Here is a 14,190-nt window from a genome sequence, read left to right on the forward strand (position 1 = left end):
GAGTCTGGCTAACCCAGGGATGCTGCAGGGGAGCCAGACAGGGAATCCCTACCACTAATGGAGGGTGACTGATCCCCTTGATTGGAGAGACTCCTTTCTCTCCTGCCTGGGTAAAGGAGGCCCCATTCCAGCCTCACAGGATTGAGGAGGATGAGGCCCCGGGTCTTACTAGGCCTCTCCCTAGGACCCTCCTGCTTCTTCTCTCCCAGGTGCTTAGGGCCCTTGTTCCCAGAGGAACTGTGGGAAGACTTGCTCCCTGCTCCCCTATCACCCTTTCTCCCCTGGCCTGAGGGATCTGGCCTCTGCCAACTCCTCCCTCTGCTCCAAACCTTCATCAGCCATGTTCTTGATGGTTGTTCAGGAGGAGAATGAGTCAGCCGCAGGGGAAGGGCACTGGACGCTGGCCAGCTGGCTCCAAAGCGTCTGCAGATCCAACGATTCTGGAGGCTGGAAGAGACACCAGGACACTCCACAGCCGCTCTTTCAGGCCGAAGATCAAGTAGGGAGGGCCCAGGTACTGCCGGCGCCCCGGACAGGCCCTCGCAATCCCTGGCAGTGATCTGCGCTGAGGCGGAGAGACGCGGAAAGCTGCTGGGTCGTTCTGCCTTGCTGCTGCCGAAATGGCCCAAACAAAATGGCCACCGCAACTTTCGCGTGCTTTAAACGGCCAGGAATGCAGCCAGCGCCGACAATGAGGTCGTTGGAAAGCGCGCCAACGCGTCGCTTCCAAAATGGCCGCTGCAACCTCCGGACCCTGCCAAGACACCGCGGGGGAGAAATTCAATCCGAAAACTCCCTAGAGTGGACGGAGACGCGCCGAAGCCTCGGCCATCCTCACACTCGCCGGCCGCCGGCGGACCAGTGGCCTTAGCTGATTCCCCCCACCGAGCATGAACGCAGCAGGTGAGGCTCCACGATGCCCCCGAAAAACAGCCTTAAAGAAACAAAACCTAACTAAAACACTAAAACACAATAGTAAAACAAGGGAAAAATCCTAAGACTCTACTCTAATCACTATCTAACAATTTCACTTGGAGAGCCTATCGGGCAGACTGAGTTTTTAAAACTGAACCTAAGGAGGCAAAGGAGACGTGACCAGGGGAAAAATCAACTCAGTCCTTGGGCAGATAGGCTGTGTTAACCCATCCTTGGACTCTCCAAGCAGCGCACTGGAGAATGAATTGCATTCAAGCCTTCAACAGAACAAAGTACTTCATATTCTTTCTTTAGACTGTTTCATAAGGTGAATTAACATTTAGCTCAGATTCTGAGAAATTACTTAAGAAGATGCTGTAGGGACGCTACGAAACAAAATGATGTTATAAAACATGATGTAATAAGAATCAAATGACTGTAGCAAAAATAAAATAGGCAACAACTGTATTGTATACAGAGGGTTAGAATTTAGGGACAAAATGCAACAGTATAGGATCAGTTAATATATAACAGCAGTTAGAAAAAGGAAGGAGGTATTTATATACACACATACACACACATTCCTATATTCCTGATAAAATTCTAAATAGCAGAAACAAATATTATTCTGCTTTAACTTTATATAGAAGGCAATTTTTAAACGTTCTATAGCTAACAATATTCAGTCTAAGGTAAGAATTTAAATTTTTCTCTTTTCACACTGGTAGATCTTTTGTTTGTTTGTTTGTTTTATTGGATTTATATGCCGCCCTTCTCCCAAAGGACTCAGGGCGGCGTACAATATTAAAACACACACATCCCGAAAGTTAAAAAGAAATTAAATACATATCCAAAAAAACAAACCCAATTTATAGGACAATACATTTAAAAAATGAAATAAAATTAACAGGCCAGGCCGGCTTGCTGGAAAAGGCAACTTTTTAGAGCGCCTGGAAGGACCGGAGGTCAAGGATTATGCGAAGCTCCGGGGGCAGCTCATTCCAGAGGGAGGGCGCTCCCACAGAGAAGGCTCTCCCCCTGGGGGTCACCAGCTGACACAGTTTGGCCGACAGCACCTTGAAGAGGCCAACTCTGTGGGATTGTACTGGACGGTGGGAGGCTTTTAAACTAAAGGACTCCAATAATAACTTTATAAATAAGTGATGTGCCAAATTTGTAGGGTGAGATGGTTCATTGATAACATACCCAAATTATAACAACAAAACAATACAATAAAAATCACGGGGGGAGGGGAGTGATTATACAATAAAAGATTTCTACAAAAATTCCAAATCTTATAATTTAAAAGGGATGGGATGCACAATTTTAAAAAGTGCCATATATTCTTTGGTGTCAGGTCAATTCAATACTATAAGATTAAAAGTTAAGGAAATTGCAAATATATGTTGTCTTCTCTTGAAAAATTAATGTTAATTATTTTTATAGAACCTGAGTATAATTTCAAATTTTTTATCAGATTTAAAGTAGCTTATGGTAAATCTGCCAGAGATAAAAGAAGCCTGGAGTTTATACTTAAAGGAACAGTTAGACAATAATATTTTCTACATCAACATCTATACAGGAAGTATGTCTTAAACCTTTGCATTGGTAGCATCAAATCCCAATAATAATCTCTTACCTTCTCAATATTCATTAAGTTGATGGTAAGCCGCTAAAATAATCAAAGAGAATATTCTTTCATCTTTGGTGGGAATATGATAAAAGTATCAGAGTTTTGGAAGGATATTTAAAGAAATGTATTGCACACCTAATAAAGGCAGTTAAAATAAAATAAACAAAATATTTAATTCTCTCCAAAGCAAGGTTTGCTAGAAATATTTGATGGCAACAGTAAGAAATTACAAACTAAAACAGCCTTTACGTTTTACATACTGTATAGCTGCCAAATTAGTTGCTGTAGAACAATGGAAAGATCCAAATATTCCAGTACAGTAGATAGATAGCATGGTAAGATCTGGTCTATAGCTTTATTTGAAAATGTCTTTGATAAAATCTACCACATGACAATTCCAGTAGTGATGCGTTGCTTTATAAGGAATGGCAGAATTTTAAATAAATAGTAACCTAAAGATAGTTTGTGTCAAACTTTATAGGCCTATTAAAATCTATCTAAATTGAAATAAAATTTATATACACAGTACATAATTTGCCTTCGCCTTTCATTTCTTTAGTTTACTATGTCTTACTGCTTTTCTGTGCTTCATAACATTGCTTGCCATGAAAGGAAAAAGAATGAAGGAAAATCAAATATTTAGGTAGGTAGGTATGAAGTCCTGTAGATCTGGAAATGGAGAATATATATATATATATATATTATCTTACTGGCTGTTACTTCCCTTCTTTAATATTCCCAGGTTAGCTTTGAGGCTATGCCTCATCAGTTATGTGCCATCTACTGGCCTTTCTTTCTGCAAAAAGCTACTGAGCTGGTATGCGCAGAGTCATGGCACACAAAGAAATCAGAGGTGTGGTGCAGCAAGCAACTCCAGAAACACGATTCTGGTCCTGCTTGCCATGCTTCAGCAATGTGATTTTGAGTGTTGCACAGCTTTGGAACTGTTAGAAACCTGAGGTATGGCATGCTAAGAAGCCCATGAGCTGCACCTTACTAAGAAGTCCACAAGTAGTCCATGAGTAGTGACAGAAAGCAGCCTTTGAGCCGTGGCACATCAAGAAATGCCTGCTTAGGAGCCCATATCCTCCTGCACCCGCTTGCTTAGCTGGGTCAATCTCATTTACGCCCCTGCCACTGTAGGAACAGTCTTGCAAGAGTTTACCTCCTAGAGTAGCCCTTGCACCCAAGCCTGATGTTGTCCCCTACAGAATGTTTCTGCAATGCCTCCCTATGCATAGCCAGGATGGGTGAGCCCAGTGCAGGAGAAAGGCAGGCAAATATGGCAAAAGGCCTGGGAGGGGGGGAGTGATCATAAATACAGGTAGGCTCAAATTTTTATAATTTGACAACAAGGATTCTGCATGTTAAATTTGAAGACCGGTGACAAGTATTTTTTCAGCACCATCCCCAATTTGAAGTCGCTGGATGAACAGACATTAAGCAAAGTCTACCTGTATTCCCAACATCCTCCTAGCCCATGATATATAGAAATTCAGATAAAAGTATATATGGTAATTTTCCCCCTGCAGATTTGTTAACAAGTTCCTTGTCCAATTATAAGAGGGATAATAAATCACCAGAGTTTAATAAGACTCCAGGATAACAATATTCGAGACCAGGCATGAGATCCAATGCTTGAGTCGTGTTTTAGATTCAGTGTTGTATTGGCCATTTATCTTGGAGTAGCTACAATGGTCCTAAGGAAATTTGATTGGATTTTTTCTATTTGAATTCCATACTGTACTCGGGTGTCAAACTGGCGACCCGTGGGCCTGATCTGTCATATGCAGGCCATGCCCACCTCAGCTCCACAAAGGAAGTCACGAAATGTCATGTGGTGGCAACGTGATGCCACGAGTTTGACAGCCGGGCTGTACATGCATCAATTGTGCAATTGCTTTGACCAGAAAGTGCTTAGGTGCAGCCAGGGAAGTGTACTTCCTTGTGTCCTGTACCAATAAGATGGGCTTGGTGATCTTTTCTGCTTTTGAAACAACATAGCTAGTTTTGGCTGTAATTTTCCTATTATTTTGAAAGACAAAGCTATATATATCATTTAACTTGTTCAGCTGTGTTATTTTTGATTGCCCATTTGTATTTCTATCTTTGATTTAAAGAAACAATTTTGGCTTTATCATAATTAATAGTTACATATCTTTATAATAGCTTGACAGTTTTCAGTGCATGCTTCAGACCAATTTCTGTTCGGGGGAATATTAATACATCATCTACATAAACAAAGATTGGGAATCTTCTATCAGCAAGTTTAAGGGCATATAATGCATATAAATATTGAACCACGATTAGGGTAATATATTGTACAACCCCGTTTCACACCTCAGGATGTTTTGATGTCATTAGAAAGCTCCCCCTGCTGACTGATCTGATTCTTAAGTCCGTCTTTTCTTGCAGCTTCTTGGCCTTTTGGCTAAGATCAACCGTTAAAATTGCCTGTAAAGGTTCTTGAACCCTATCCAACAGCAAATTCCCGGGTGCTGTTTTCGTTGTGCGAAGCCGACACAACAGCGTTAATAATGGAAACGATAAGGCTGATAGCATCTCATTCATGCTCTCCCCGACCTACTTTCTCTCAGTCCGGAAAAGCTGCAGGCCCAGGAGGAAATCGGAGTGACGTCATAGCCATCACTCAAAGGTCTCCTCCCCCCCCCAAATCCGCCCCACAGCAGCTCTTTTTCCTTCCTCCCCCGTCGACCTCAACATCCGGGTTCTCGATGCATTATATTAAAGTAGGGAGTAAGAATAAGAGTAAGAATAGTAGAAACGGCTGATAGTTGACTTTTGCCCGCCCGAGACAGAGAGAGAGAGAGACTCGGCTGCCAGGCGGAGGACGCAGCATCTCGCTCAGAGGAACGTTAAGAAGAAACGTTACAGCTCCGCGCGCACCCCCCCCCCCACCTCCGTTCGAGGGCGTTCGGTCCCCGACGCATGCGCACCAACCCAAACCAGAGCTCGCTCCCGATGTCCTCCAAGTCCCGTCCCCCAGCCAAGCCTCGCGCGCGCGGGAGGGTGGCTCCGCTGCGCGTGCGCCATTTTCGCTCTCTTGTTAGTCCGCCTGCCTAGAGGAGCCGAAAAGCTGAGCTGAGCGGCGCGGGGCGGGGGGGGAGGGCGGGAGGAGAAGGAAAAGAAGCGGGGTGTCGTGGGAGGCTGAGCTTGCAGGCAGCCCGGAGGACGCCGCCGCGAGAAGGAAAGGCTTGCGGGGAGGAGGGGGTGGCGCGGGAGAAAGAGAGAGAGAAGCTGGAGGAAGAGTGAAGGAGGCAGGCAGGCAGGAGAGATGAGCGCTCGGTTCCTCAGGAGCAACGAGGAGGAGCAGCGGGAGCAGCCCCAGCCTCTGCGGCCGTGGTTGTCGTCGTCGTCGTCTCTGCCGTGCGAATGAACTGAGGCGAAGGCGCCTTTGCCGGCTCGGCCCGGCCCGGCCTAGTCCAGTGCTGTCCTTCCGACCCCCTTCTTCTGATAGCCGCCTCTCCTCCTGGCTCGCCTGGGCTGAAAGGTAAGCCGCTGCGGTTGGTGGCAGAGGTCGCGCCAAGGCCCGGGAGAAGGTAGAGGCCGCCGCCACCGCCTGGAAACTCGGGGCCTAGAAGCGAGACCTGCTTGTGCATGTGGGTTGGGGGGGCGGCGGTCGGTATCATTGTAATCCCAGAAAGATTCCCCCCTACCTCGTTAACCCAGCTGGCGTTTGGGAGAGAAGGGGGTTGATGGGCGGCTTCACTAAGGGAATTTGATACGTCAGGGCAGCTTACACTGCTTTTCTCTCTGCGTGCGTGCGTGTGTGTGTGTGTGTGTGTTGTGTGTAGGTGGTGCCGGCGGCTTCTCTTCTGCCCTGTAGAATCGTATCATATTGTTCACCTTGATTGCGTTGTTGTTGTTGCTCGTTAATCATGGGATTGATACCGTTTGGAACCGCGCGTTGCCTTGTCGCTGAGGATTTATTGCTCTGTGCAAGCCTGTAATAAAAGTAATAAACTAAAAGACCGTACCTTCCAGGCCCAGGTAAGGGCAGCCGGCAGGAAAACGATGAAGTTTAGGGAAAAGAGTGACAGAGGTGGAACATGCGTGCCTTCAGTTTGGGGTGGCTTTCTGCTTCGGTCCCACCCCTTCCTGCCTGCTTTTGAAGGAGAAAAGTATATAATTGGTAAGGCGTGCTGTGGTGATCTGAAATGAAAATGCTGAAATCAGGCATCATCTTGGTTAAGACCAGGCAAAAATGTAGAAACTGCTGCTCCCCGTATGTGAGAAATATATGTATGTAAACTTTACGTCTATTAAAAACTACAGGTCCGGAATATATTTTGAAATGTGTACAGGTATTATACGTGGAGAGCAGCTTTGCAGATGCCATTATTTGCATAGGTTTTTAAAATGTGTGTAGGAGGCATACACACACACACACACACACACACACACCACACAAGAAATATATATGTCTAAAGCACATTTTAGCAATATTCAAATGTAAGTACATCTTGCAAAAGTTATAAATGCATTCAAAGGCAGGTTCGTTTAGAAGAAAAGCCGGTTCCATTTTAGTATAATACATTTCCAGCTACACTTTATATGCTAATTGTTTATGATGTTTTCCATACATGTGTTGTAGAAAGTTCTTAAATGAGTGTAGACTCCCTTTGTTTTGGATCTGATTTCTCTGTGTTCATTGTTCTTGTCAACTCAATCCATTGATGACGTAGCATGATGTTGTTTCTTTCTCTGGAGAGACAGAAGTGGGCGAAGAACTCATTGTCTGCTAAGCTTTATTAAGCATGATTAAAAGCATACTTTCCCCTCCTGCTGCAAGCGTTCTGTCAATCAGACAGATATAACTGTTTAGAAGATTCCATATACATCCCTATAAGATAAGATTTGTGCTTGATCCAATTTGATGAGTAAATTCAAACATATAATATTTATAAAGCAATATACCTTAATCGTTAACTTACATTTCCTAATTGCATAGCTTATTACTGCCCTTTTTTTAAAAAATGGGAAGGAGATATTTATGAAACAAACAAAAATGGAAATAAATTTCTTTTTTATGATATTTGGTATAGTCAATAGAGGCTATAGGCACCATTTTTTTCAGGTGACTGAACATGCCCAATGGGATGTAGATACTTTGTAATTCTTTAAAAGCCTGAAAGATACCCTTGTTTTAGCAGTAATTTTGCAATTTAAGGTACTGTACAAGTTACTGTGGCTTGGTGTAGTCTCTGCTAATGTAATCTGTATTTTTTAATCTACAGCACAATGGTATGTAGATGTGTGGGTAATTTATTCTTTAGAAGCCTGTCAGGTAGTCTTGTTTTAAATATAATTCTGTAATTTAGGATACATGGCTTTATCTTGGTCTACCTAATATGTCAAATTTTGTGTCTTTTATACTAGTACAACCCAAGTACACTTGCATGCATTTAATATATATTGTGTTAATGTAGCTTTCAGCAGTGAGGAGAAAGAAAACATATTGACACCCTGAGGCATAGAGGTATTGCTTCATTTTCTTATCCCTGGATTTGATTATATGTAGTTCCTGTAGTGTAATATTGTCTTAGATTTAAAACTGAAAGATTTTTTGAAAAGTTGAGATAGCTGGAATGCTGAATGAAGAAGTTTTCCTTTTCTACATCTTGATTATATAATCTACACAGTTCAAGTGCTGATAATTTAAAATGAAGAGTTTTTGTTATAGCGGAGTAAGCTTCAGAATGAATTTTCATATCAGAGTATAGGCTTGTAGTAGAAAGTATTTTAACATGTTTTAAATCTGTTTTAAGCTATGCTTTAAATCATGTATTTATATGGTTTTATTATGATGTAAACTGCCCAGAGTCACTTAGGTATAGGTATTAAATAAATAAAATATTAATGTATGTGCTGTATGCTGAAGAAACTCTAGGTGGCTTGCAAAATATTTTATTCAATTCATATGGCCCACCCATCTCAATGTGGCAAGCAGAATTATAATAAAAAACCTCCTATAAAATATAAAACATGGGCATCAAAGAAACAACAACCCAAATTGCTAAGACTACTGAAAAACGGTCCTTGTGTACATTTGGCGTCCCAGGCTCAGGCACAGAACCAACTCTTTAGGACCCTACAAAAGGCCAGCAATGTCAAACTATCCTGATCTCTGGAAGGAGAATTAAATAGATATAGTAAAGCACTTATCACGATATATCAGATAAAAAAATAAAAATAGTAATAATAATTTTATTACTTCTAATTTTGGTTACTTATCCAAATGTTTTCTGCATGAGAACTGCCTTTACCATCTTCCATCAGAACAAAAGGGTGGGGTTTTACCTGATCTCATGAGCCTGCTCTTGGCATGGGAGGGGTCTGCAACATCTGAATGCATTTTTCAGCTCTCAGCTTCCCCCATGGTTCCTCAGAAAGCATCCTTTCTCTCAGAACTAGTAGGATGGGTATAGTGTTCTTGGAAAAGTTGTAAACATGGTAAGAGAGACTATTTGATGCAATGGTTAAAGGTGTAGGACTAGAATCCAGGAGACTGTAAGTTCTAGTCGTCTCTTAGGCATGAATATTACATTGATGATATTACTTTGGGTCAGCCACTCACTCTGCTCAGCCCATGAGAATGTTGGGGAAAAGCAGAAGCATTATGTATTTTATTTTGAAGTGCACAAAATAAAGATGGAATATTAGTACTGATGTTAGCAAGAGGCCAAGCTGTATGAAGCTTTCTCTCATCAGCACTTTGAATCAGGCCTGGAAGCTTATTAGCAGCCTGTATAGCTCTGGCAAAATAAGATACCAGCTAGTGCTGGTCAGCATGCTGAATAGCAGCTGCCTTTTCTGTCAAGTATAGCTCCCATAAAAGCAGCTTATGGTAATCTAACTAATAGATATAACATTGGCAATTTTTCAGCAAGTAGCAGGTTTAAGTAATTATTGTTTTATTTGCAGATTAATGTTATAGATCTGTGAAAGAATAATATACTGTTTATTGAGGATAGTGGAAATTAAAGAAAATAATATTTATATGTGCAGTTGATGAAGGCTAATTCTAAGCATGGCAGAATAGTATTTTCTACCCAGTGGAGCAGGATTATCTTTAATGCAATATCACCTCTGGAAAATTCCACTTTAACCCTTTAAAATCATACATGATTTTCATAAACTATTATGAAACAGTTTGGCAATCAAGATTTACTGATGTTTACTCCATAAGCAGCATACAGTAAACTTCCAATGTAATTTGAGAGGGTATTCATTAAAGCAGAATGTCAGTTAAACCTGCATGGAATTTTACGCATATGTGAAATTGGAATGAGATTTTTTGCATTTGTAAAATCCTTAACAATACAGATTCTGTCTTTTACACTGGAAGACTAGTAGTTGAACTCCATTACACTAGGAGGTTAATGATTTTATTAGATCTAAAATCAGCACACACTCTTATTTACCAACTTTTGTTCAAACTTTTATTCAGGCTTTCATATAGTTTTCTAGACATGCATCTAGATCAGGGGTGTCAAACTCAAGGCCCGCGGCTGGATCTAGCCCGTGGGGTGCTTAGTTCTAGCCCACAGGGCTGCCCTGGAAACAGCAAAGGAACAGCCTGTAGAGCCTCTGCCAGAAAAAACAGAGCTCGCAGTTCTCCCAAGCTCCGTTTTTCGCTGGCAGAGCACTCAGGCTACCACAGGCGCCTCCAACATGAATGATGTCAAATTGGCCACGCCCACCCCTACCCACCAAGGTCAAACACAACCCTGATGCGGCCCTCAATGAAATCGAGTTTGACACCCCTGATCTAGATCATTCATCTGACTGTAACTCTCTTACATTAAAAATGTCTTAACAGAATACATTTTCAGAACAAAATAAGGTTTTTGGCACTTTAAATTTGACTTTGGTTGTACAAGCAATTTGGTTGGATGAATTATCTTGGAAATAATATAGGGACTGAATAGGATGTGTTCTAATCTGGTTTTAGTTTATGGAGATTTTTCTGTTCACACAACTAGCACAAAGCACTAGAGTTAGCTAATTAATTTTTTATTTATGTCTTGTTATTTGAGATAATCAGTGACAGCTTCCAATCCTATGGGAGGTAAGGATTTTCACTCCTAAACATAATCTTTAAGATTTACAGACATATTAGCACTTAATGCTAGACTGTACTTATCCATGATGTGTGTCCTAGACAATATGGAATACTATCTCTGGCAGCTGTATTCACCTTTCCCTGTCTAATTTCTCAGCCATTTTTGTTGTGCGTTGTGAGGAATCATTTTTTGCTTCATAAAAATAAATATCCATGGCGTCCAATCAGGTTGCCGTTAAATGCTGGATGTGGAAATCCTAATCCTCATCGAAATAGTTTTATTTTTCAGCCATTCTTAATTACCTATGCTACATGCTCAGAGGAAGAGTTAACTGTTGAGTAACTCATATACAGATGACATGCCAGTTAAGTTACGATAACTTAAAAACAAGTTAGAATTTTGGATTGGGCCAACCAGATTAATGTTTTTCAGTAAAATGGGATCACACTTCTACAGGTAGTCCTCAATTGGTCACTTGGTGTCTATTCAGAGTTACAATGGATTTATGTGAGACTACTTGCAACCTGGTTCTGAAGTTCTAATGGCTGTGCCACCTCTGTGGTCATGTCACTGCATGTCAGATGCTCTATAATCAGCCCACATTTATGGACATTTGAAGCATCTCCTCATCACATGACCTCTTTATACGACAGTTTTGCTGAAAAAGCATTTACTTCCAGTGTTCTGCAATACCAGCCCATAGCAAACCATTGGTTCGCTTAAAAACCAACAGCATTCATTTAATGACTACCGCAAAAATGGCTGTGAAATCAGACCAGTCATATGGGTGACTGCACTCCCCCCTCCCCCGCGTTCCCCATGCATGTGCGTTAGAGACCCCAAAACCAGCTGTCCAGTGTGAGGTGCGCGCACATGCGAGTAGAACTGAACTGGGCCAATGGTTCACATTCCCGCAGAGAGGACTCTGCGTGCCACCTGTGCCATGTGTGCCATAGGTTCGCCGTCACGGGCCTATAGAAACACTCGAGTCAGCCACTGAACTATTTATTCTCTCAACACTTTTAAAGACATTTGGTCCCCTGAACCATATGAGCTCATAAAACCTTTCTATCTTAGCATTGTATATCAGCAAATCACAGAAAACCTATTTCAGTTTATTTTATGGATTATACCTGCAATGTTAATATAGTATCTAAAGTTACTATAGTTTAAATAATTAGAATAGCTTGCTGTCTTGAAGTATAAATAAACAAACAAATAAACCACACAGAAAAAAACTGTGACAAATCATGAAGCCAGTTCTCTATAGTTCTACACACATAATAATTAATAGTTTAATATAGCAAATTCCAGCTGCATGCTCCCATGCTTGGACTACACATGGATGTTTATATGGGTGTTTTTAAGACAATGTTCAGATGCTATTTATAGTGTATCAAGTTGTTAACTAAAAGGGTTTTATTAGTATTTTAATATTGGAAACAAAATCTGAAATAATTCTAATATTTCTTACAATGTGGTATATATTGCATAGTTTAGAAAAATGAAAATTTTAGTGATTCAAAGATAACTTGCTCAATAGGCACTAAAGAATGGAATCATACTGTTTAAATGAGTGGTGTTGATTTGTTACACTGTATTACACTTAATTTGTAATCTTGTCTTTATTTATACAATCTCTATATTATCCATCTCACCTAAATTACACTGAGCAGCTTGCAACATAATAACATAATATAATAATGTGACTAAAAGCACAGTTAAAAACAGAGTTTAAAAAATCAGTTTTCATAAGTTTTCATAAGTTCATAAGGCTTTCTTCTGGGATCCCACCAGAAAGCAATCTTTAATGAATGGGACCATAACTTGCTTCTCCTCTTGGGACATGTTGACATGATTGGGGAGAGGAAATCTTGTAAATAACCTTACATCACTGATTGTTCCCAAGTATTAGTGGGGTTTTGGGTCTCAGTTTGAAAGAAGTGCTTTTCAGTAACATTCATAGTATAGCACTGTGATGGTGAACTTGTGGCACACGTGCCACATGTGGCACTCGGAACCCTTTCTGCAGGCACGCCAGCCATTGCCCAAGCCCAACTCCATTGTGTGTGCTCGGGCACCTCCTGCCAGTCAGCTGGTCTTCGGATCTCTGCCATGCATGTGCAGGGGTGGGGCACATGCAGGGGATGCCTGTGCGCATGCACTAGGACACTCACATTGCATTTTGGGAGTTTGCGCACATGCGTGCGTTCCCCCCCCCATTTTGGGCTTCGAAGGCCACCTGCACCAACCTGGAAGCCAAAATGGGGCACGGGGCCCCCTGAATGTGTGGGCATGTGCATACATGCCCGGGAGGGGCGCATGGGTGGTGGCACTCACATTGCATTTTGGGGATTTGTTAGCACGCACATGCACATGCTTTGGGCACTCGGCACCAGTTAACCGTCACTGGTATAGCAATTCCTGCTTCCAGAGTAATAATAATTGGCTCCCAGCTTCTAATTCTGGTAACTTTCAGAACTATGAGATTTGGTTTCAGTACAGTTTACGTTCAGAAAAAGAAACCTCCCAAAAGAAAGGATTCCAGTTTATATACCTTTATAAGAACACCTTCCATATGAACTTGGGTGGCTTTTGTGGACTATCCATCAGTTTTCTTGGCATGGTGCTAAAGTGATTTGCCATTGCCTTCTGGAATGATATTTTACTTTCCTGTGTAACCAGTTATACTGGACTCCATGTTGGTCTTCCATGCAAGTACAAACAAACACCAAGTCTGTTTAACTTTTTAGAGAAGCTTAATTTAATTTTATTTCTTCTTCAAATTATGGATGAATGGAGTTCAGTTATCCTTCTTGCCTTTTAATTTTTTTTTTATTTTTTTTTTTTTGTATAATGGCTTACGGATGTAGAAAATTTCACACTAGTTCAGTAACAGTTGTTTGACTTCAAAATTTGGTAGTTACATTTGTTTTCTTTAGTTGTAGTGGTTATAGAATTTCAGAGATAGAATTCACTGTCTCGTGGCACAGCGGCTGCCGTAGTTTAAAAGGATCTTATTGGATTAGATTATCATGAAGATTAAAAATAAATAAATTGTTGCACCGAGAAAGTAGTGAAGAGCCCTTCTTGCATATTGGGGCTTTCCAAATTCTTCCAGCCACTGAAGTTTTCAGAATAGCATTCCTTGGGAAATGAATTCACTGCCACTGACAACGTGAATTGGTGGAATTAACACTCTTCTTTCAGGGTAAGGAAGTGCTACTCAGCTCATACAAGGTAACTTATTCCAATCCTGTTTATTAGTCAAGCATGGAAAAAAAACATGGTAGTGCTTTTCAAATTATTTTAAAACTGCTATTAAGAATATTAAGAAATACTGTTTATCAGTGGAATATAAATATATAACAGATTATATAGAATTATATTACAGAATACTAGAATCAGTAATGGCCTTCCTTACTCATTTCTTCCTAGTAAAGACAAACTTGAAATTATCATCTGTACTGTAAATGTTCAGTATAATACCAACCAGTGAGTTAATCCTTTGTAATTCTCTCTTAAGATGAGATTTCCTAAGTTAATTGTGCAGTG

At 41.1% G+C, this 14,190-nt stretch overlaps 1 protein-coding gene across 7 annotated transcripts in view; it reads left to right on the forward strand.

Moving 5' to 3' along the window:
* Positions 1-5,654: 5,654 nt before the first annotated feature.
* PPM1A (protein phosphatase, Mg2+/Mn2+ dependent 1A) overlaps positions 5,655-14,190 on the forward strand; it is a 35,340-nt gene continuing 26,804 nt past the window's right edge. For 2 of the 7 annotated variants that reach the window (XM_081935711.1, XM_081935712.1), the window contains exons 1-2: positions 5,655-6,059; positions 6,364-6,559. The gene's annotated coding sequence lies outside the window, so the exon portion shown is untranslated. The remainder of the gene's footprint in view (positions 6,060-6,363; positions 6,560-14,190) is intronic. The other 5 variants (XM_081935713.1, XM_081935714.1, XM_081935710.1 and 2 more) reach the window with 4 other exon arrangements.

This window comes from Natrix helvetica (assembly GCF_964273705.1).
Source record: "Natrix helvetica genome assembly, chromosome: 1".
NCBI lineage: Eukaryota > Metazoa > Chordata > Lepidosauria > Squamata > Natricidae > Natrix > Natrix helvetica.